General features: G+C 37.3%; 1 protein-coding gene and 1 long non-coding RNA gene across 2 annotated transcripts in view; one reads left to right on the forward strand and one right to left on the reverse strand.

The window, feature by feature from the left end:
• Positions 1-21,990, forward strand: part of LOC117214784 (terminal nucleotidyltransferase 5C) — a 160,220-nt gene that overhangs the window by 31,096 nt on the left and 107,134 nt on the right. The gene's annotated exons all lie outside the window — the stretch shown is intronic.
• On the reverse strand, positions 10,647-13,095 carry LOC117214786. Its single transcript, XR_004488939.1, has 3 exons — positions 13,013-13,095; positions 12,784-12,869; positions 10,647-10,960 (listed from the first exon to the last, which is right to left on the reverse strand). It is a non-coding gene; the product is annotated as an uncharacterized LOC117214786 (long non-coding RNA).

Here is a 21,990-nt window from a genome sequence, read left to right on the forward strand (position 1 = left end):
GAAAAAATAAAAAATTCTTTGGATAGTTGGTCAGAAGACATGAAAATATAACGCAAAGAACGATATTGATCGGTCAATTCGATAACGAATTTAATTACATATGTATTAGGTTGTTGGAAAAGTTTCTTTCGTTTTAGCAGGAAATAGTAGACGCACAACGTTTTTTGTTTTATATTATTTTGTCGAATTACGTACGATCCATTTTGTTTCGTTGAGATAAACACCGCGACTTGGTTTCACGTTTGCATGAAGGTGCACTGTCGTAAAAAACACGTTTGCGAAAGAAAGATACTTTTCGGACAACCCTGTACTTAATTTTGATTGAAACGTATAGATTTTTACACTTAATTTTTTAAGTACGTACATACTAAATTTTACCACTATTTTCAGCTCGTTAATAGCAATATATACGTTGAATACACAAAACACCTATATGTGTGTTTCTGTTAATCACAATATGGGCGCACATCACGGTTTACGAATGTATTAATGCGAATGTAGATGTAAATAAATCACTGTACATAAATATAGTATCTGTATACGTTGATATCCAAAATTTTATCAACGATAATACCAAGTTCTAATTTGACTTACGATATTTTTATTTTGTTTGTTTTCAGGTAAGAGATTATCTACTAAATATACATATTATCTTAGCGAGTGGTCGTGATCATCGATCATAAATAGCCGCAGTACAAGTGAGCAAACTTTATTTCTTATTTCGATACATATCTAGTAATTTACACGTTTACGAATTTCATTGTAAGCTAATTTGTTACAAATATTCATAATAACTTCCATGTTTCCTGCTATTTTATTTAATTTTACTTAATTTCATTCGTTTAAAATTTACGCTACGAGCTGCGGTATTACCGGTATGCCATATATTATTCTCTTAAAAACTGCAATTTATCATTTGTCTCTGGACATTCAATATTTCATTTAAACAAACACAATTCATCACGGAAGTAGATTTCATTTTTAAACTCTGCAAATTGCCCTTCTTCTGCCTAATCGTAATCTAACTATAAATATATTACATTCATTTCGCGTCAGTATTTAATATATTCAACGAATGTCTCATTTAGAGAAGGACACGCGATATAAGTATATTTTATTTTTAAAACCCGGAAGTTACTATTTCTCCACGCTAAATACTACCAGAATAATTCAAATATGCAATTCGTAATTTCACGTCGAAGTTCTATACATTCGCTACATTCTTGCAGATTTTTATCCTTCCATATACCTTTCATTTAGATTCCCCTATGTTCCAGTTACTCGTGATCTTAGTATTTTACAGTAAAACTGCCGGAATAGTCAGAGTAAGCGATTTATAATTTTTCATCGAAACTTTATCAAGCGCTTTTACAATAGTGAAATTTTAAAGGGCTGTCCTGAATTAGAATGTTTTAAAACAGCGTCTTTTTGTGATTTTCTTTTAGAAGCGAAAGAAAGAAATGAAGTTATTGAATTTTGAGGTATGGTTTTATATATATTTAACGAATATAAAAAAATTTTTTTAAAGTAAAAAAGAAAATTATAACAGATTTCTAAGCCTATTTCATGGGCTGCAGTTTTCAATCGGCGTGAAAGATCCATCTCGTAATTCTTGAGAGAAACAAAAAACCAAAAGAAGGATTAAATTATTATATATTTTTCTTCTCGATACACTAAAAAAGTTCGTCAAAAAGTTTATTTAAATAATTGTTATAGCACCTTAAAGTTTATTTTTTTTTTTATAAAACACTTTTTTTCTTTAAACCCGGCAAAATTTTTAATTTCACGCTATTTTCTGCCTTTTTTTTAGTTCATCGAGCAGCCCATGAAATAGGCTTAGAAATCTGTTATAATTTCTTTTTTACTTTAACAAAATTTCTTTGTATTCGTTAAATATATGTAAAACCATACCTGAAAATTCAATAACTTCATTTATTTCTTTCCCTTCTAAAAAAATCGCAAAAAGACTCTGTTTTCTAATTCAGAACATTCTAATTCAGGACACTCCCTTAAACGTTTGTATTTCTTCAAATATCTTTGATTTAGATGCCCATGGCGCAATTTGTACACCATACTCCGCCATAGTTCTAAACGTAAAACCGTACACCGCTGTTAATTTACAAACTAATTAATTTACAAATCCTTGTCGATTTACCTGTATTACGGTGTTCTTCGTTACACGATCCTAACGACATTAAGACACACGACAGAGAAAATTTCACGGGGGGCGAGTTTCTCGATCGGACAATCGATTGCTGAAGATAACCGTACAATTTCGTCATTACGGTTCGCTAAGAATCTGCGCGAACCGTCTACGGACGAGTTTGTTCACCTCGCGAAACAACTGTCGTCGTGTAAAAAATGGCACCCAGATACAATTGGCTCGAGCTGGGGCAATCATCCCGTAAATAAATTATCGTAACCCCTCGGCGGATAAAAGCGGGAAAGTTCACCGAGTCGGTTAATTAAACGCCAGCCTCGCAACAATTAGCTCATCGATAAGGGCATGATGTTGGAGCTGGAGGTGATGTTCGAACGAGGATAAAGTTAGGGCAAAACAAGCGTAATTAACGAGATACCTTCTTATTGCCGACTCGAATCGCTTATCAGAAGCAAAGTAGTAAATAGGTAGAGAATAAATTTAGTTCGTGTTACTCGAATAAACATGATAATCGAAAAAGTAATTTTTATTTCGTGAGCGACGATGTTCGACGAGCTTTTGAATTTTCAATGAAGAAATTAAGATTAGTAGGATTTGTAGGATTGCACATATAGTATAAGTCGTTGAATTTATGCTACTTAAATAAACAGGAATCGATCGAAGGTTATTTTTGTTTCAACAGCGGCGATATTGGTCTTGGTATTGAAATTCGAAAGAAAAAATTTCTCGATTAATGTAAAACTCATCATCGTATTATGCAAATATCATTGCGCCGATGAACTTTTCCATTCTTCGCTCGATATACAATCGGTAAACGCCTAACTCAAAAATTCCACAATTCTCAATTCTACGACTTTAAAATAGAATTTTTCCTCCTCCCACTTTTCGCCCCTTTCTTTCGGTCTTTTAACACTTCTGTTCCAATTCACGCGGATTACAGAATAATCGAAATTAATTACAGGCAAACAATGTACGTATTACGCAGAAGGGCGCGAGTTTGAGCAGCGAGTTGACCGTGTTAGTCGAAGTCGAGGACAGAGAGTTATCAGGTCCTCGAATAAACGAACAAATAGGTAGATCAAATTGTTTGCTGATTGTCTACATGTATACCAGTTTTACCGAACGTTGTGAAACAGTGGACAGGGTATTTTAACTCCGGAGAGCAACGTGAGTCAGGATTTAATATCAAAGAAACGATTATAAGAAAATTTCTGAGGATTTTTCTTAACGTAGATAAAAATTCTAGAAAAAGAAAGAAATATTAGATACGCATTACGATATGAATCTGCATGAGCCGAGTCTCGTAGAATATTCGAACAGTTATTTTATTAATACTATTAAATCGAAACGAATATAACAGCGAAGAGAATGAAAAGAGAGGAAAGCGGGAGAGAAGGAAGAAAGAGGACGAAGAAGTGAAGAAGAACAGGTACAGTTGTCGGTGGTTTTTTAATTCGCATTTTTCTATCAATGTGATGTTCGTTGTTCGCTTTCTTCGTAATCTTAATCTTGGTAACGGGGAAGATATTCTATCTTTCGACAAACACGCTCGTTTCCTCCTCGTAAATCTTGTCTACCGTCTCAAGAAATGAATTAATTCATGCAAGAACGTGGGTAACGCTAATTCGTCGTCTTAATGAAATCACGCATTGTTGCATCTTGAAACGTGAATAATTTCTCAACGTTTTGATAAGTGCGCAAGCGGTTCGTAGTATTAAAGGCAAATATCGCCACCCCCGCAACTGGTTCGAATTAATTACGTTTGCACAGTAACTTCTAAATTCGAGCCGAGCAAGCAAGAAATAATCTGTGGACAAGAATTTTGTTTACACATATTCGCCTTGGTCTTTCTCTTTTTAATCGCGATAACTCTAGATTCTTGCTCCGTTGACGCGATAATGACGGAGCAAAATCTAGAATTTAACGATCCTTGAATGTTTCATTGTAAAGAAAGATTTCCTTTAGTGGTGAATTAAAATGTATCCTAAAAGTACGAGGAATTACATCGTATTGTTATTGTTATCATTTATGGAAGTTTTAATTATTGTATATCGTTTTATTTTTGCATGATTTTTAAATTAAAATTGCTTAATTTTCATCTTTACTTTATTATTGAATTTCTTCCATTACCTCTTTCCTTCTTTTTTTTTTATTTGTTTTTATATAGAATTTATTAGTTACCTACTTATTACGTTACTTATTACGTTTCGCTGCGTTCTGCGATTTTTAAGCTCACACTTTTCCTTCTATTTCTACGCATTCATACGCGAAAATATATAAATTCCTATAGAAAAATCGTTCTATCGAAAGTAGATTAAAATAACATGATCGATGGCAAAGTAGAATCCATACTTCTTAATAAATCTTAATAAGCTTAAATCTTAATAAATTTTTATCAAGCAAATCTTCGAACGAATAATGGAATAATCTGTCAAATAAAATGAAAGTATGTGATTCCTCGTGCAAGCTTCAAGTCGATAATCCAGTGTTCGATAGGTTTCTAGATTTTCTATAGATTTCTCCTAAAATTCGACAAATCTATTGCTTCTCCTTATGAAAAAAATAGATTTCAACGCTCGATACACGTTTCCAACGTATATGAGAAAAATTGTATTTACTTTGAGGAAGCACGATATAATATCGTGTCAGATCTGATTGGTTAGATAGGAGAGATAGATGGTAGGAGCTGTGTCAGTGATAAGGGAGAAGGCTGCGAAAGAGAAACTTTATTTCTCCTCTTTCTCTTCCTTCTCTTATCCGTTGACTGACACTTGTTGCTAGAGTGGTGCAATAACCTTTGAGCTTCAAAGATCCACTTGTACGTCGAAGATTAGACACATTGCACCTGTCACAGCCAAGAAAACACATTTTCGCTCATTCAACATTTCAATGTAGTATTTCGTTCAATTTGATTTAACCAGATTTACGTCACGTTACATCATGCTTCAATTTCGTGATTTTATTATCATACTCGTCGAAATTAATCATCGATGCTCGACGAACGTTCAGGCACGAGCCATTTTTATCGAATATGCAAATCCTTTTCACTCTTTCACGCACGTATTCACACGTTCTCGAAGGTAATTTGCAATTTTGATTTTTCATAGTCTTCATTAACCTTTCTGCCGAGTAAATTCGTGAAAAACACGAAACAGCAAGGTTATTGTTATCTCTTTAGAAATTACGAACTGATGAAAAGATAAGAATGTTTATAAAAATCTGCGATATTAATTAATTAAATATATTACTTAACTTTAAAACATGCTTTTGTTTCGATACGATATTTCCTTTTATCTGCCATCGCAATCCGACAATCGACAGCTTTAAATAAACGTATTCGATATTACGTGAATATTTATCAGATAATCGAGATTCAAGCGTAGCGTTTTAAATACCACGCATTTGCATAAGGTTCCCTCATCTTCCATTTTTATTTCAATACGATATTCCCTATTTAAACAATTAATTTACATTCGCGGAATAATGTTAATACAGGTACTAAAATTACGAACATAATATACCAAGAAATTATGCTAAAGATAATGATAATAATCTGCTTATCATCTTATCCAGATTGTATCAAAACGTAACAACCGACGAGTTTTCCTCATTACCTATAATGAAATGGCTAATTATAGATATTTACGAAGCTGGTAATTCCATCAAAAGGATCGTTGCGTACAGTTTAAGTAGTAAATTAATTTTTATTCTCAATATTCCCGAACACCGATGTTCGTACCATGGAACATGATCTTTTGACTAACCTGGTTGGCTTAGCTTGGCTAGAACCAAATCAAACATAGACTGGCGAAAAAATAAAAAGTCTTGTTTAACAGCCTTTCTTCATCCAGGATTGCGAACGCCCTTTACTTCCGGTCGCCTTGACAAGAACGTGTGACTGTACGACCCAATTGCGCGCCGTTCCGGCTCTCTTTTTCCTCCGATTTTTCCCATAGAGTCGCGCTTATTGGTGGCCATCAATTTTTATTTTTATCTCGCACAAATTCACGTATTTTCATTGGTTTTATCCGGTACATGCAATTGTCAGGGTAACAGAGATTCTAATATTAACATTCTCCAAATCTAGAAATGTTAGAAATCTAAAAATTTAAACATATAGAAAAATACGTAAAAAAAAAAACTACGGAAGAAGTTGTTGAAAAAATTCGGGACTTTTTAATCGTATTTCAAAAGCTTTAGCTTTTCTTCCTGTTTGGAAAGTTTCGGAGCAAGTATTTTACTTGGTATAGTAAAAATAGATAACAACGATACTCCGAGAAGCTCGAAATCGACGTATTCGAGCATAGTAATTGTCGCGAAAATACAATCGTTTCCTTGTTTACGCGCCAAAGGAATAAAATAGCATAGAGCGTACTGAAATAGCATAAAATATTTATCCGTGGTTCGATAAAGATAATCGTGTTTCTGCCAACAAATATACATTGTATAGACTATCCTTCCGTATTTTGAACGGTACTTAACTTCGAAAGGTACGTACGTAGTATAGTTGTCAATCTGGAGACGATGTCTTCCAGAATCGATTCGTCATGCCATCCGACATGTTTCCGTAAACTCGTTCGTCTTGCATAAGTTTTCCATGCAATTGAATTTCTAATTTCCTCTTGCAAAAGTGCCTATTTTCATCTGTTATCAACGACAAGTATGAAATTGATTAGAAAAGGCAACAACTTACATAGCAACGCTGTCGACCTGCGTGTCTTTACATCGACGTAACATCGATCGAACTTATCCTTTCGCGTATCGCGCTCGTGGGTCACAAAGTTATCGACAGGTGTTCGCGATAAGAATCGCGTGAATGTCCTTTGAACGATCTGAATGGAACGAAGGTCTATCGCTGGTTGGTGTCCTTTGAATATTCCTGACTCCTTAACGAAACATCTTATTACTCGATTTTTCGATTTTACGGTTGCGGTGGAGAGGAAGCTGGAAAGTTTAAGACTGGAAGTTGCATTGGCTGTTGAAAAACGCGGCAAGATTCAAGCAAAGGAAGACTTTTTTGGAAATCGCCACCTGTAGTACCGCAAATTGGTTTTACTATAAGTAGAAAGTGCGACATCTTATCGCTTTGCTATTAAAATCATTTCGCAGAAATTAAAATTTCAGTATTAGCTCCGGAATGAGAAGTAAAGAACATGGCGAGCTTTATCAATGCATGCAATTTATGGCAGAATGCAGTCATCAAGTAGCTGCTGTATCTCGGTAAATATCTTTATCGATCGTGAGAACGTAAAAATTTTCCTAACGACTTATTTACGCGAATCGTGAAGAATCGAATAAAAATAAAAGCGTAGGTTGTTAGGGACAAACTATTGCGAAATGGTCTGACAGATATGATTACATAGTCGAAGACGTGCCAAGATTAGAGGAGATTCCAATTTCAAGCGGAATCGGTGTACGATAACGAAATATTCCGTCCCTTTCCATCACCAAATATACATATGCATGTGTACAACGCTCTATCTACAAACTTAGAGGAAATTGCAAACATCCACATGGTAGAACCTTTCTCCTTTGCGAGAGAACTCGCAAATTGATCGGTAGAAGGGAAATTCCCAACGAAATTTTTGTCTTTCATTTAGAATTGTTCGTTGGCTATAACTGTTTACGTTACATACAAATATTGATATTTTGGCGTTTATACTAAAATTGTATTCAACGATACGTAGAACGCATATACAGAAACATTCAGAATGTCGAAAGTACTCTTCGCGATATTTCAATGACAAGACAAATCTCTTTTTGGATTCTATCTTTTTAATTCTTTCAATGTCGTTTCATGATTCAACGACACTGTATCTGAGTAACAACGTACATTAAAAAAAAGAACGCGGTCGTCACGATTAAACGCACCATTGTCGTCTTGAAAATCTGCAAACCTTCAGAAAAAAAGGACTAAGGAACGTGGTGAAATTTCACTAGCAAACTGTAATCTCCACTGGAAATCTCCACTGGCACGATTTAAGCAACGCTCGGTTATTTTTTATCCGATAAGAGGTCGTTCCAGATAACACATTTGTATAATAGTAGGGAAAAGCAAAATGGAGAGGAAATAAAGATGAAAAAAGACAAAGGAATGGTGACGTGCGGGTACCGTGGTGTATGTAACACGTTACATACCGGTGATACGGCTGGTAATCGCGAGTTTCTTTCAAAAACCCTAAGGTTAATCGGCGAGCATCCGTGTCGAAGCCGACATTCAGCGTATTGTTGGCCACGATGTCCTTGTTTGCGATTTAGCCGGCTGTGGTCACGCGTCTGTTTTCGTGCGTTTTCGACTACTACGTACCGCTACCAACCAAAAATTTGCCAATTGTATGGTAAAAAGGATTCGTTTAGACTACTCTGGACCAAGCGAGCGAATACTCGTTCCTTCCTTTATTTAGTAAAATTAATCGATTTGCTTTCCAGACAATTTTTCGCCGAATTGGAAATCGAACGAATGCTGCAAAAATGCCTGTTCGACTATAATTTTTTCAACAGATATCGTTGTCACAAGCCCGAGTCAAGACTAAATTGGAAATATGCACGTAACTGTTGAGTATTCTTTGATGCTCGGTCTAATCTCTACGAAGGATCGCACGCGTTCGTCCTGAATAGGCCACGCATTTTTATGGCATTTCGTATCTTTATTAAAATAATTTTAATTAATTTACTGCCGTTAAATTTTAGGACAAGTGTATACTTCACTGTTTAAATGTTTTTTTTATATTTTGTACATTAAACGCACTTTCGACATTTTCCTTTTTTCAAATTTCCCAGAAATGCATATCAATCTGTCGTCTTCGTCACCAAGTTTATACACCGTTACCTTTCTTCTGCGTCACTCTGTATAATCGCACCTTAAAGAGTAATATTATAGGAATTATCCACTGTCCGAAGAATCGCTTATCGCATTCCTTCACGTAGGTCAGCTTGATCGAATCGAATTATCGAGTCGATGACAAATAAAATTGAACGTTACATAGGAAAAAAAAAAATACTCGCATGCATGCGCGTAAAGGTCGATACATAATTTGCCTCCCATACGCTCTTCCTATCTCTTTCTCTTTTACTCTTTCTTTTCCTACACAGTTGATCTTATGGTTTCGATTGAACATGACACAGGGAGTCGCGCGAAAGTAGCTAGCAGAGAAAAGTTACACAGTAAAAGTACTCTTATACGTGAAATACAAATATTAACATACGACCGACGAGATCGAAAGTTTCGCAGTGCATACTAATTTCAGAGAGTGTTTAACGTATTTTCCTTTCGCGATTGCTATTATTAGGTTGTCCGAAAAGCGTCTTTCTTTTACAGATCCGTCTTTCACAACGATGCATCTTTATACAAACATGAAATCTAATCTGTCCAACCTTATGATTTTTATTTTGATAGAACAAAATGGATCGTACGTAATTTGATAAAATGATATGTTGAAGTGGTTACCACTTCTAAGAAAACTCTACATCTAGTCTTTTTAGTTTTCTCAAGCACTGAAGCCATCGACAGACAAAAGACTGCGACGAAGTCAGACCATAAATAGTAGACAGGCGACGTTGACTTCGGGGTTTTCAGTTATTGAGTAACACAGCTAGCGTCACGACCGGCATACTTCAAATCCGATGAACTGACGATGGAGATAAAGATGTGACGGCACTCCGGCCACAATGTATATCGCTGAAGTGCCTAATGAACTATCAACATCCCAACGGTCCTTCCACCGAAGGTTCTGGAAGAAAGAGCACGTGGCAACGGTCGCGGACGCCTAGCAAATGCATGGACGGTGGGGATGTTAAGGGATGGCAAAAGAAAGTAATCGGATCTGATCGAAAGTCAAATCATAAGAGTGTCGGTCTTAGAAAGTCACGCCTAGAGTTCGGAAGTGGATTGTAAAGTGGATTGTTGTTAGAAAAACAATAAAGTTTTCTTTTTTTTATTTTTCACCTCAAATTTCTTTTTTTTTTATTTTGTTATTTTACGTGACACTAGCGTGCGGATCTGGACCAACTCAAATTGTATTCTTACTTATAATTACACTTCTATTTAAATATATTTTCTGCCTTACACTTTATTCACGAGTTTCCTCTGTTTACACATCGAATAACCTCAACATAATATAAAACGGAAGAAACTTTTCGGACGACCTAATGTTTCAGATCGACCTTGAAAGCGCTTTCGACATAGGGTAGATGCATACGATATACAGGGTGGTTGGTAACTGGTGGTACAAGCGGAAAGGGGATGATTCTACGCGAAAAAAGAAGACGAAAATGTAGAATAAAAATTTTTTTTTTAATTTTTCCATCGAGACAACGATCTACAGTGAGATCCGTTATAACGAGACGCGACGAAGTGCACGCGTACCGAGCGAAAATTCAAAGTCGATTTTCTCGAAAACAAAGGCTCAAACGAAAAGTTTTTATTCTATATTTTCGACTTCTTTTTTCGCGTAGAATCAGCCCCTTTCCGCTTGTACCACCAGTTACCACCCACCCTGCATTTCATCCATTATTCAAGTCCGAGAGAAATCGAATAACGTTGATATATATATTTCTTGATTTACGTTTCTTGATTTACGATCAAACATTCCGCAGTTTAAGATAATAGTCGGTGTTTATGGCAATAAACTTAAATTCCTTAAGCCATCGCACTTTGTTGAAACAGGTCACTAAAACTGAAATCTGCAGTTGCTAATCTCCAAGTACGTGTATAACACACTGCAAATCCGAGCGCAGGCAGGACGCTAATCCAACTGTATCCTCTCACCGACAGATTACGACATCGGGTAGATCCACTTCCTGCGAATGAAATAAGAACAAAATCCCTTTCTATGTCAACCGCGCGATTCAACAACGTCTCGATCATAAATCGCGCGAAATCGATCGAAGTCTGCCAGTGTCTGGTGGGTTTGTGCCACCCTCTGGGCAAAGTCAGCGCAAATTGATCCCGATCATTGACGCCAAATGAAATCGGAGAGACGCCGCGCGTCGCGTCTCGTCGTCCGTGACAGGCTAATGACATGCTGGTTATCACGAATACGACCTGTTTACGTGTGTGCTCAGGGTGCACGCACACGAACACGATTGTACCAGCCAGCCACACGAAGCGCGTATAATACGGGCGCCGGGTATCTGCGATGTCTCCATTGACCAACCAATTCTCATTGATTGTTCGTCGTGTGACATTGATCCGTAGACAGAAATCACATGTGCACGCAGAGCTCGTGTTATTTCTGTACGGAACAATTTCAATTATTTCACCGTTGTTCCTCGTTTCATTAACTTTAACTATCGTGATACGTCGAAGCTTGGATTTGCATTTACATTGGCATCGGTTTGCCTCGTCAAAGCTTAACCCGCGTTCTTTCGCACGCGACGAGTTTCGCTTTGCGTTGATCTCATTCGATTCGATCAGATTTGATTCGTGACATTTTGCTTGGAACAGCGACCAACTCGATCAACGAAGTTCGAACAACGTGTTTGGCAAAATGTAAACAGAAACTGAAATAGTTTACGAAGATTGCTCGTAGTTGGATGAACGTTAGGTAAGCCGAGAACTTTCCATTAATTATACAGGTGGAAGCATCGAAGTGTAAATTTGGAATTAAGTTGTCCGAATAATTATGCAATACTAATGGATGGTAACGATATAATGGACGGTAGTACGTCGTTTGTACTTTGTTTTACTTGTTTATTGAAAATAGCGATCGATCGAGATAAGAATGAATTACGGGGAACGTTTTTTTTTGTTGCGTCAAGGTCTCGTGTTATTTATTTCAACAATGAAACGCAAATAGTATGAAGAACGCAACAATCAGAGGGAATTTCGAATTTCTGCGTGTTGTTACGAAATAATCTAAGTTTGTGTTTTCATTGAAATCATAATTATACGAAAGCAGAGGAGTTTCGCAGATAAAACAATCGTGCAGCGCGCTGGTATAATTATTTAAAAGCAGTTTATCTGCATGAATCTTAAAGATAATTCGCCCAGAATTCTCTTCATATAGAGACTACTATCTTTTTATCAACAAACTGGTTGGTAGCGAAATAACGTAACGTCGCGATGGTAATCGCACCGCTGCGAGTTTTCATTGAATACAATTGAATTCAGGCAAATTGGAGCATAAAAGACACGGATTAATGCTCGTCCGTATATACGTTTCTTCGAAAAGTAGACAAGTTTGAGGAAACCGTATTACGGACTATGCTTCCCGTACAACGATCTTAACAATTTTACGTCTTTATAAATCACCAAGTAAATTCGCTTTGTCTACAAACTGTTTGGCCCATGGGAATCGAAAATTTGTCGCAGGTACATCGTCAAACGCGTACCTGCAAAACCACTGCCATTCTCTTCCTTGCCGCAATTTGACTCCGTTTCGCAAATACAATACCGCAATGTCGAATTTATCTTATGAAAATTCCACGGATAAATAGGAAAGGAACCTTGGTTACCAACAAAGTTCTATCGTTTCATTTTCTAAGGCAAAACATTTCTTTTAATACTTCACTAAAATATGCTAGCCTGTAACATCGACGAAGTAATATTCATCCTATTTTTCAAACGTCTAAAACGTTTACTTGAATCGTGAAACAAGCTGTTCATTTACAGAGAAACTTACTATAACGGTGCATAATAAATCCTAGTCGCCAGGAACGTGCCCATCGAAAAGATTCAAAGTCCAAAGATACCAACGTGTACGTGCAACTAAAAATACAAAATGTAAGAAGAAATTGGTTAATCTATTAATTACTGTGAAGAATAAAAGCTAGGAATATTTACATTTAATACATCGAATTATTAACAAATTGAAAATAAATTATACATGAAAGGTAACGTTTATTTCTTACCCATCTAAAATTCTAACGAAAGCACGGTCCTAGCTTGGAGATCACGCTGTTCCACCGTAAAACCTCGAAACAACGAAACATTGAACCCAGGTGGAAAGCTTCCACTCGGTCAGAAACTTCGATGATCGCTGTAACTCGACGGGTAATAGAGTCCCTTCGTCTCTGGCCGCTTCCAGTTCTTCACAGCGTCCGACCAATTTCCCCATTACCTTCGTTCGATACCGCGGTGAATTCGTGGAAATTGGCCGGCGTTCGTTTGCACACGAGTCGAATCACGGTGCGGTTACAGTTCGATCGCTTCTTCGACCGCGTAATCGATTGAAAATTGAGGCAACAACCGTGCAGGGAAAATACCCACGGGAGCTGTATACTTCCCGGTTCAGCGAGGAGCGACGTTACGTCGTCGATTTTCAGACAACGCGTACGACGAGACGAGGAAATTGTTGCCTGGCAACCGATTGACCTAGATCGGTTGCTCTATCGTAGCTGGAGTTGCTCAGGGCGTCTGATTGTCGCGGCAGGGTGCAGGATTGAAGGCTGAATGGGATTGAGGTGCGTTGAAGAGGAAACTAGAGAAACTGGTAGACTGCTCTTGGCAGCCCATGCTTGTAGTAGTTGTACTACCATGAAATTATGGTGGATATTAAACTTTTGATGTATAATCGCTATTTCGCCTCTTTTTCTTTCTATTTGTTTGAAGCTTTCGAATTGAGAAAATGAATTAGCGTTGGGCTTGCCAGGCCAGGTCGAGAGACCGGTTTTAAAATTTAGTTTAATATTGTACGTTTATTGTTGCTTCCTTTGTTCGTCTAACTTTATGTAAATTTTTATATTAACAAAAATTGAGAAATCGATTAATCAGGTAATATAAGAATTCACATGAAGTTGGATGAACAAAAGAAATAACGATGAACGCAACGCACAATTTTTAATGAAATTTTCAGAGCGGTCGTTTGACCGAGGCTGGCAAGGTTGGCGTTAATTTATCGTTTCGATTACGTATCAATTTTTTGAATAATAATTTCTACAATTAGAGATCTATTATTTATTTATTTATTTTGGTAAAAGTAGACATTTTCTTAGAGTAGCGATTTTCAGGATTTAGCTTAGATACAATTCATTCGTGTAGAGATTTTCTATGTTTTTCGTTTTGTTAGAAATAAAGGTGTTTTGACAAAGTAATTAAATTTCGAGGGGTTGTTCCAGGGATGATCGAAATTTTTATTTTGTTAGAAATAAATTATATTATACTTCACATTTGTAAGGGATAAGATCGAGCTGGATGAAATTGATTTACCCTTATTAATTTTTAATTTCATAATTATAGAAGTTTCTGTTTAAAAGAAGAAGTGGCGTAACTTTTACCATTCTATTGATGTATTTTCAATGGAAATGTGCGTAATATAAGTTTCAGAGTAGTAAGTTTATCTGTTAAAAATTGCAAAATATTAACCCTTCATCGCCGTGTAAAATCGAGTGCTTCTTAATATCATCGCGTTCCAATATAAAATAATAACATTATTTTTACCAAAAAAAAAAAAAAATGGTAGTATAGTATAGTGGTTCTATCGCGTCATTAGGTTCTCAGATACATAATGAAGCTGACTGTAACGTTAGTAATACAATAGCGTAATATCCATTCATCTTTGGTGTTCTGATTAAACTACCACCAACATCGATAATATTAGCATTGCATTACCACTATAGATCTTATCTACATTTCCACTATCGATTCAACTCGACAAAATTACTCCGATATTATAATATAATTTATAGCATTATGACATGTGTTAAATTATGATATAATTGATAGGGTTCTTAATTTATTCGTTGTTCCTCTTTTCAAACGTAAAATTCGTTGTATTATATCTATTTGTTAAATTATCGGAACAATTAAAGGTCACACACGTGTTTTGCGAATTACAGATGCACAAATTGTTTGACACCTTTGTTGTCTTTTTAAATTGAAGTAATCGGCGTAACATATTACGCGTTAATCATTGAAAATTGACAATTTATATCGTTATTTACTTATTATATGTACTTTCACAACGGTGAAACACGTTAAATTTCAAGATCAAATATTGAAATTCTACGATACTGCTCACTTCGTGTAATTGCAGAACTTGTTAATTTCTCATTTTTTATCCGAAACTGTTAAGAAATCGCGAAAGAAAAATTCTATACTTCAAACGTGAAACGATGTGTTTGTATCGTACCAGATTATCTAATCGATCGCTTTAAACGATACTTTATTGCATTCTTTAAGATCAATTAATCGTAAAATTGGACAATTTGTTCCAACACGCAAGCTGGTTACAGCGGAAGGAAAGTTCGTATCAATCTGAAAAACACGAAACAAGTTTTCGATACGTTTTTGCGAAATTCAAAAATTGTTCAATTTTTACCAGAAAATAAACAAGCAACGACAATACGGAATTGGATGCTTCGAACATGAAACGATGTTTCCTTGGCACTTTAAATTGCATATCTGGTCTAGCACTTTATAAACAACTGTACGCGCAACATATCTTCACAATTATAAAGTTGTCTAATTTATACGTAAAGTTCAATCTGAAAAACAATCTTAAGTAAATGAGAAATAGCAAAGAGAATATCACGGACAAGTAGCGATAATTTAGTGTCGCATAAAATTATCTGGACTAACCATTTATCTAGCCTGATAAGACAACCACGTCAAAGTAATATATATTACATCGATAACACAGTTAAACAAAAGGATCATGACATCGATGGTTTAAAGAAAAACCGAATGAATTTATCAAAATCGAAAATACAGTCATTAATTTTCACAAAACACTTTGTTTATGCCGGAAACTCGTCATTGAAAGAAACGACATCAGACTTGTTATTTCTTAGAAAAATGGACATTATTTCTTAGGAAAATGACAATGTTCAAATTTCTTAGGAAAATGTTTAACAGTTAAAATAGAAATATTTCCCATAATCAGGAAAATTTGATTCCAAGAGAATCAAGTTACGCGAAGAATGTTATAATCGTAATTAAATGTTTCTGGGAGGAAAGATTTATGAAAATTAATTGAGAAACAAAAACGAGCAAGAAATTATTCCCACAGTTCGGAAAATTCGGTTCTGAAATAATTCAAGAATCGTAAACGATATAACAACGATAATTAAATTCATTTGAAAGAGAAACAGAACATCTAACTAATTAATTATTCTTGTTTTTATGGAATAACTGGTCTTGTTAATGATTTATGTATCCATCGATTAATTCGAACCCGGTTTCGATGAATCGTCGGTAGTTTCAGTGTCAGTCATTGTCGTCAGTGGACATGACATTTACATATCACACGCACGGCTGTCATTGCGGCATTGTTATTACGTGAATGGGCGTTTATTGTCAATTTCTGGCTCGTCGGTTGGCTGCAAGGTCCGCCGGTCATTGCCACTGAATGGGCCAACTGATTCAGACATATGCCACCGTATTATCCCCTTGATACCCGATTCCAATCGTTCCAACCGATTACGATCATTAGGAGCGATCATATCGAAGCCTTCAGATCCTCGTGAATGATTTCCACTGAATTAGATCGACTTGATTTTCATGCAAATTTATCGTTTTATCATCTAAAGTAATGAAATTCACTTTGCATCTTCTACTATTACAGAGTTTCCATGTTTCTGTGTTATGCACATTCTGTACATTTTTCTTATCGTTAGATCTTCGACTTAGAAAAATGAAAATAGGAGAATTTAGAAAATAATCGTTTCGTTTAAATTCATTTTTTCATACAAACAACTGTTTACTAAAATTTGAGCCAACACTTTAATATTTCTTTGAAACTGTAAATCGAATAGAAATTTTCCAAGAGCAACTGTTGGATGGGTAAGCGAATGAGTAGTCGATTAGGAGGTACGTTTATAGCTTGTCTATGTTGATGAAACATTATACAAGATAGTTATGAGGCGTTTGAAACATTGTTAGTCAACGTATCGATAATGATTATCGGCGATACCTGTTTATACCTGTTTATTATTTCATGTACGGTTAACACGTGTAACGTACGTATGGATAACGTGATGTAGTTTCTTGGAAGCGCGTATGCTTAAAAAAAGGTCATTGCATACGATACACGAAGATAGCTCGGACTTGTGCTTCTTTACAGTGATAATCAAGTACGTTCACTGTGTAGGACGGAAATGCGAGTTGGCGCAAACTTTCAGCTCATTTATGCTGTACAATGTTAACGATGTAAGAAGAATTTTTCACGAGAAATTTAGGTTTCGCTTCTATCGCGTATTTTTCCTTCGTTGCATCGCAACACTCGAATTCCATCAATTTCACTTTCTACGCGAGAAAAGATCTTCCACCGGGTTTGACGAACCAAGTTCTACTGTCATTCGTAATACGTAAACTGGCGCCAACGCGAATCAGCGCAGCATTTCGTCATAGACGATCTTCGCGTACACCGAAACCGTATTCGTACACGTCGAACGTTCGATTTGCGGCCGAAAATACCCGGTTTGCGACTCGTACACGCGTGCTCGGTGTATGCCGCACCGCGTGTACCTCGCCCTTGACATTATATCAAGATCGCATCATCCATGAGCAATCCGCTGGCCATTGGCTGGCTTGCCTTTTTCTGTCTACTTCGATATTACGTAGGTTTATCAAACTATGATATGTATCTAAATATTTTAATACATTGATGGTCAAAATTAAATTTCTGTGACAGAAATAAATACGCAGATAAGAATACGTATTGTTACGAGATCGGATCTCTTCTCGTCTGACACGTCCCTTTATCGGCGATCTCGCTGTACAATGTGCTGTGCAATTCCGTACGGTATATGATATTTTCGGGATATTTATGTTCGAATTACGAAGACGACCGATCGATGTTTCTATCCAATTCATCGTCCATATCAACGAACAGCGATGGTCTTCTTAATTCTTTGTCGAAATACACGTAGAGCTTGACGTTTCGCTTTATAGCTGACAAATACACGTAATCAACGAACACCGTCACAGTTCACGTACCAAAGATAGACTTCAGTTTCTGGAGTATCGTAGCGAGATGTTTAATTTTGTGAAAAACGTTCGCGTATTTTTAACGGCCAGGTACGAAAACGTTAAGAAAATGGAGCGAGTTGGTCGAACACCTTGAGGAATTTTCGTAGCGGCACCATGCCAGCGTCTGCCTCTGAATCAACTGAAAACAGCACCAATTACGTGGGAAGAATACGAAGAAACCGCGTTGAGCAAGATAGAAAGTCGGGAACCGATGTTTTCGGAAGATCGTTTTTCTTGATAAATCGCGCGATCGGCTCGTGGATCGACCGTTAATTAATAGCAACTCGTAAATCGAGAGTCCGGATCGATCCGCGCGATAAGACGGTTACGGTGCCTGTTAAAAGTGCAATTTAGACATTCCCAGGCACGGGCGGACGTTTACGACCGTCAATTTTCTTCGATTAAAATGTACCAATGGTAAATTATGCGACGAGATCCGACGACGATTTATGGCCCGAGCCGTGGAATCGACTTCTGCCAGGCGGCTCTCTTTGCTTTACGAGACTCTTTCATCGGCCTTGATCCGCACGGGATTGTAGAAACTGGAAGAGATATCGGAGTCGACACAAATTGTCACAGTGGCGAGGTCAAGGTTTACGGATGCGAATCGTTCTTTAATAGACTCTTAGACCATGCCAGATCATACTTCAAGGGAAAACGGGTTAGAACACGTTCGCGGGTCGAGTGATTGCTCAAGGTCGTTTGTTCGGTAACCAGAGACGTCACTGGCGACACTTTTGTGTTCGATGGATCATAGTATTTCCTTAAATTGTTCTTTCTCATTGACCTTTGTTCGTTCGAGATCATAGAGACTGAACAAGATCGATGCAGAACTGTGAGACCGATGAGATCGAAGTTTGGTCATGTGAATCTTTCTGCGATAAACTTTTAAATTAGCTTTGAAATAACGAGGGGAAGAAATGACGAATAATAGGGTAGAATGTGTTTCAAATAGGTTGGTTGCTTCAAGTTACTTGCTATTTTTACGTTCAGTACGTTAATATGTCTAGGTCATTTCGATTGGCCTTGATTCGCTTCGGATTATAAGAACTGATAAAATTGATGTCGCTATAGATCGTCGTACCGATGAGACTAAAATCTTCTTGGATTTTTCTGCGCTTTCTTCTTTTCTTAGATTAGCTTTGGAACGCTGTATTCCAAATGGATCGATCGCTCGAGATCGTTCGTACGATATCCAATGACATGACTGGTGACTCCTTCGAAGCAACCTGTACAGAGTAGTCAGGCAACGCGATAATATTTCCATTTCTCGATGCTTCCGGTTAGGTGATACAGTTACAAGACGATAGATAAACCGGTGGTGCACGTATGGCGCACGAATTAGGTTGAGAATGAATCGGCTCGAGCTTGGTTGAAAAGCCTTGTCCCGATGTGCTGAGGGCGTGCCGCGAAGTGGAATCGATCGAACCATACGATTGCATACGAATGGCCGCGCTATCGCCTACCAGGTGTTGGTCTACGATAAATCCCACGAGATGCGCCGTTTAATTATTTAACGGTCCTTTATCGATCACTATGCACCGACCGATACGACAAGGCTACAAGCACCAGCTGCTTTGTCCCTCTCGCGACATTGCGAAACAGCGGGCCGCATTCTTTTCTGGTTACCAATGCTAAACGTTCCTTTCGTTCACGTTAACGACTTCTCTGGGCTTCGCCTTTTTGCAATTCCTCTTTTCTTTTCCTTTCTTTTTATCTCGGTTCTTTTTCCTTCCCACTGTTTATTATCTTCCTTCTTGCTTGATTATTCCATGAAGGTAAAGAGTTGGTTGACACTAATTGAGAGACGATGTTTTTTCAAGCTGGTGGAGGTTTCAGATCACATGGAAGGAGTTTTTAATTTGTTAGTTTATTCTTCCTTGGTTCTCTGTATGTTTTTTTTTCTTCTCTTTTTTGGGCATCGTGCAGGAGCGAAGGTTTGGGTAGGAGCCCTCCTCTTTCTTATTATTTTTAGCGACGGCTGTTTATTGTCTTCTTTTTTAAATGGTTACTCCGTGAAGGTAAAGATCAAGAGGAAGGTAAAAATGACGCAAGACTGAAATCCTTCTTAAGGCTAAAGCTTTCAAGTTGTACGTAAGATGTTTCCAATTTCGTGGTTTCTTGTTCTTTGCTCGCTTTTGTCCTCTTACGGGTTGGTACCTATCTATGTAGAAGCGAAGAAATTGTCTCAGGCAAGCTCTTCGATGTACAGCTTTCTTACGCTAATAAATCTAATTGACGTTTGTTCGAGTACGAAGATCTCCGCCTTCTCGCTCTATATCTCGCAACTGTATGAAATCTCTTTTAAAATTGACTTATGTGCAGCAGCACGATAATCTATCTCTTTTCTTCGAATCGCTGAGAAAAGCGCTAAATCATCGAAGAAAAGGAAGAAGACTCCATCTTCTTTACCTTGTCTGACGCTTTTTCTATCAAAGAATAGCCAAAAGAATATTTAAGGCCGTTGGCAGCTGTATCGTTGAAAAGAACCGATTGTCGATGGAACGGAGGTCAGATCGTTGAGAAACCTTCGGGAAACCGCCTCGACGAGGCGGTTGGTCGGTGTTCAGCCGATCGAATTCGCCTTTCGATAGCGAAACGGGGACAATTTTAAGACTCGTTCCTTTAACAATTCGTTCGAGCGAGTAGATAATGGCGCCAGCGTGAATGTAGTCAACCTTGTGCGTTACCTACCACACCCTGCGTAATGCCTCAATGTAAAACTCGAGAGGTCGGTTTTCACCAGTTTCGAAGTGTGGAAGGTCGCAAGTGACAGGAAAATCGATTTTTTCTCCCTTCATGCCGCTACCGGTTTCGTTAACATTTTTTTTTCTTCCTCCTGTCCTTTTCCTTTCTTTCTTCTCCGCGAGCTCGCGGCACGGAACTCGATCGATTTACAACCGACAGATATTTCCAGAAATCGGAACGAACGATCGGAACGGTCATTAATAACAATCAAAATTTTATCTCCGGGAGATTCTGTAGGGAGAAAATTGAATTTTAATAGAAAGATTCGTACGGTTGCAAATATTCGAACGTATCGCTACGTATTAATTAATTTTTAACAAAAATGCCACTCTTCCGGTGTAATATTGCAAATTTCAAACTTTAATCAAGTATATCGAAATTCATGTTTTACACATCGAGCTTTAAGCTTCGGATACTCAAGCACAGCTGTCGCGATGTTTGCTGAACGAAAGAAATTTCTATTCAGGCTCCATCGCTTTGCAATTACGCGTATAAGAATGTGAAGTTGCATAAAAGTCCTCAGCCTCTGATCATCGTTCTTCGTGCGAGCCTCGTCGTAATTTTGGCACGATAGCCGTGTCGAATCGTATTGGTTACCAGCGAGATCGTGCATGCGCCGAAACAGAGGTAAATAGAATTCACTCGTGACGACTCATAACACGTGACACCTTCCCGTAGGAAAAAATCGCGGCGAGAAAATTTAAGCGACGTCGTGTTACGATCGTGCGGTCCCTGACGTGCATTTTTGGTCACGGGCCGACGTACCGGTTGGAGGCTCTTCAAGATTCACGGCGCTCCAAGATTATGACGTGTAAATCGAGACGATACGAGACAGTCTATCGTATGTACTGTGGCCAATGATAAAGTGTAGTACCTACATGGACACTTATAATGTAAATTTGAAATTTCATTAGCACAGGCATTGGAAACTTGTAGCAACTATGACACTACTTCAAGTGATTTTTATTTTTTCAAAGGCAAAATTCTTATTTTTCCTCATATTTCTCATACATTACTTCCGAGTGTGATAATTAATATTTTTAGATGGCTGGTCATTTTAAAACATTCCACTAGATTCTGTTCGTGTTAGATTTTATTAGTCTACTACATTCTATTTGATACGTTTTCTTCCTACGTACTTGTACCGCAGATTATTTTAACGTTGGCTGCA

The sequence above is a fragment of the Bombus bifarius genome, unplaced genomic scaffold (genome assembly GCF_011952205.1).
Source record: "Bombus bifarius isolate JDL3187 unplaced genomic scaffold, Bbif_JDL3187 scf7180000009243, whole genome shotgun sequence".
NCBI classification, from domain to species: Eukaryota; Metazoa; Arthropoda; class Insecta; order Hymenoptera; family Apidae; genus Bombus; species Bombus bifarius.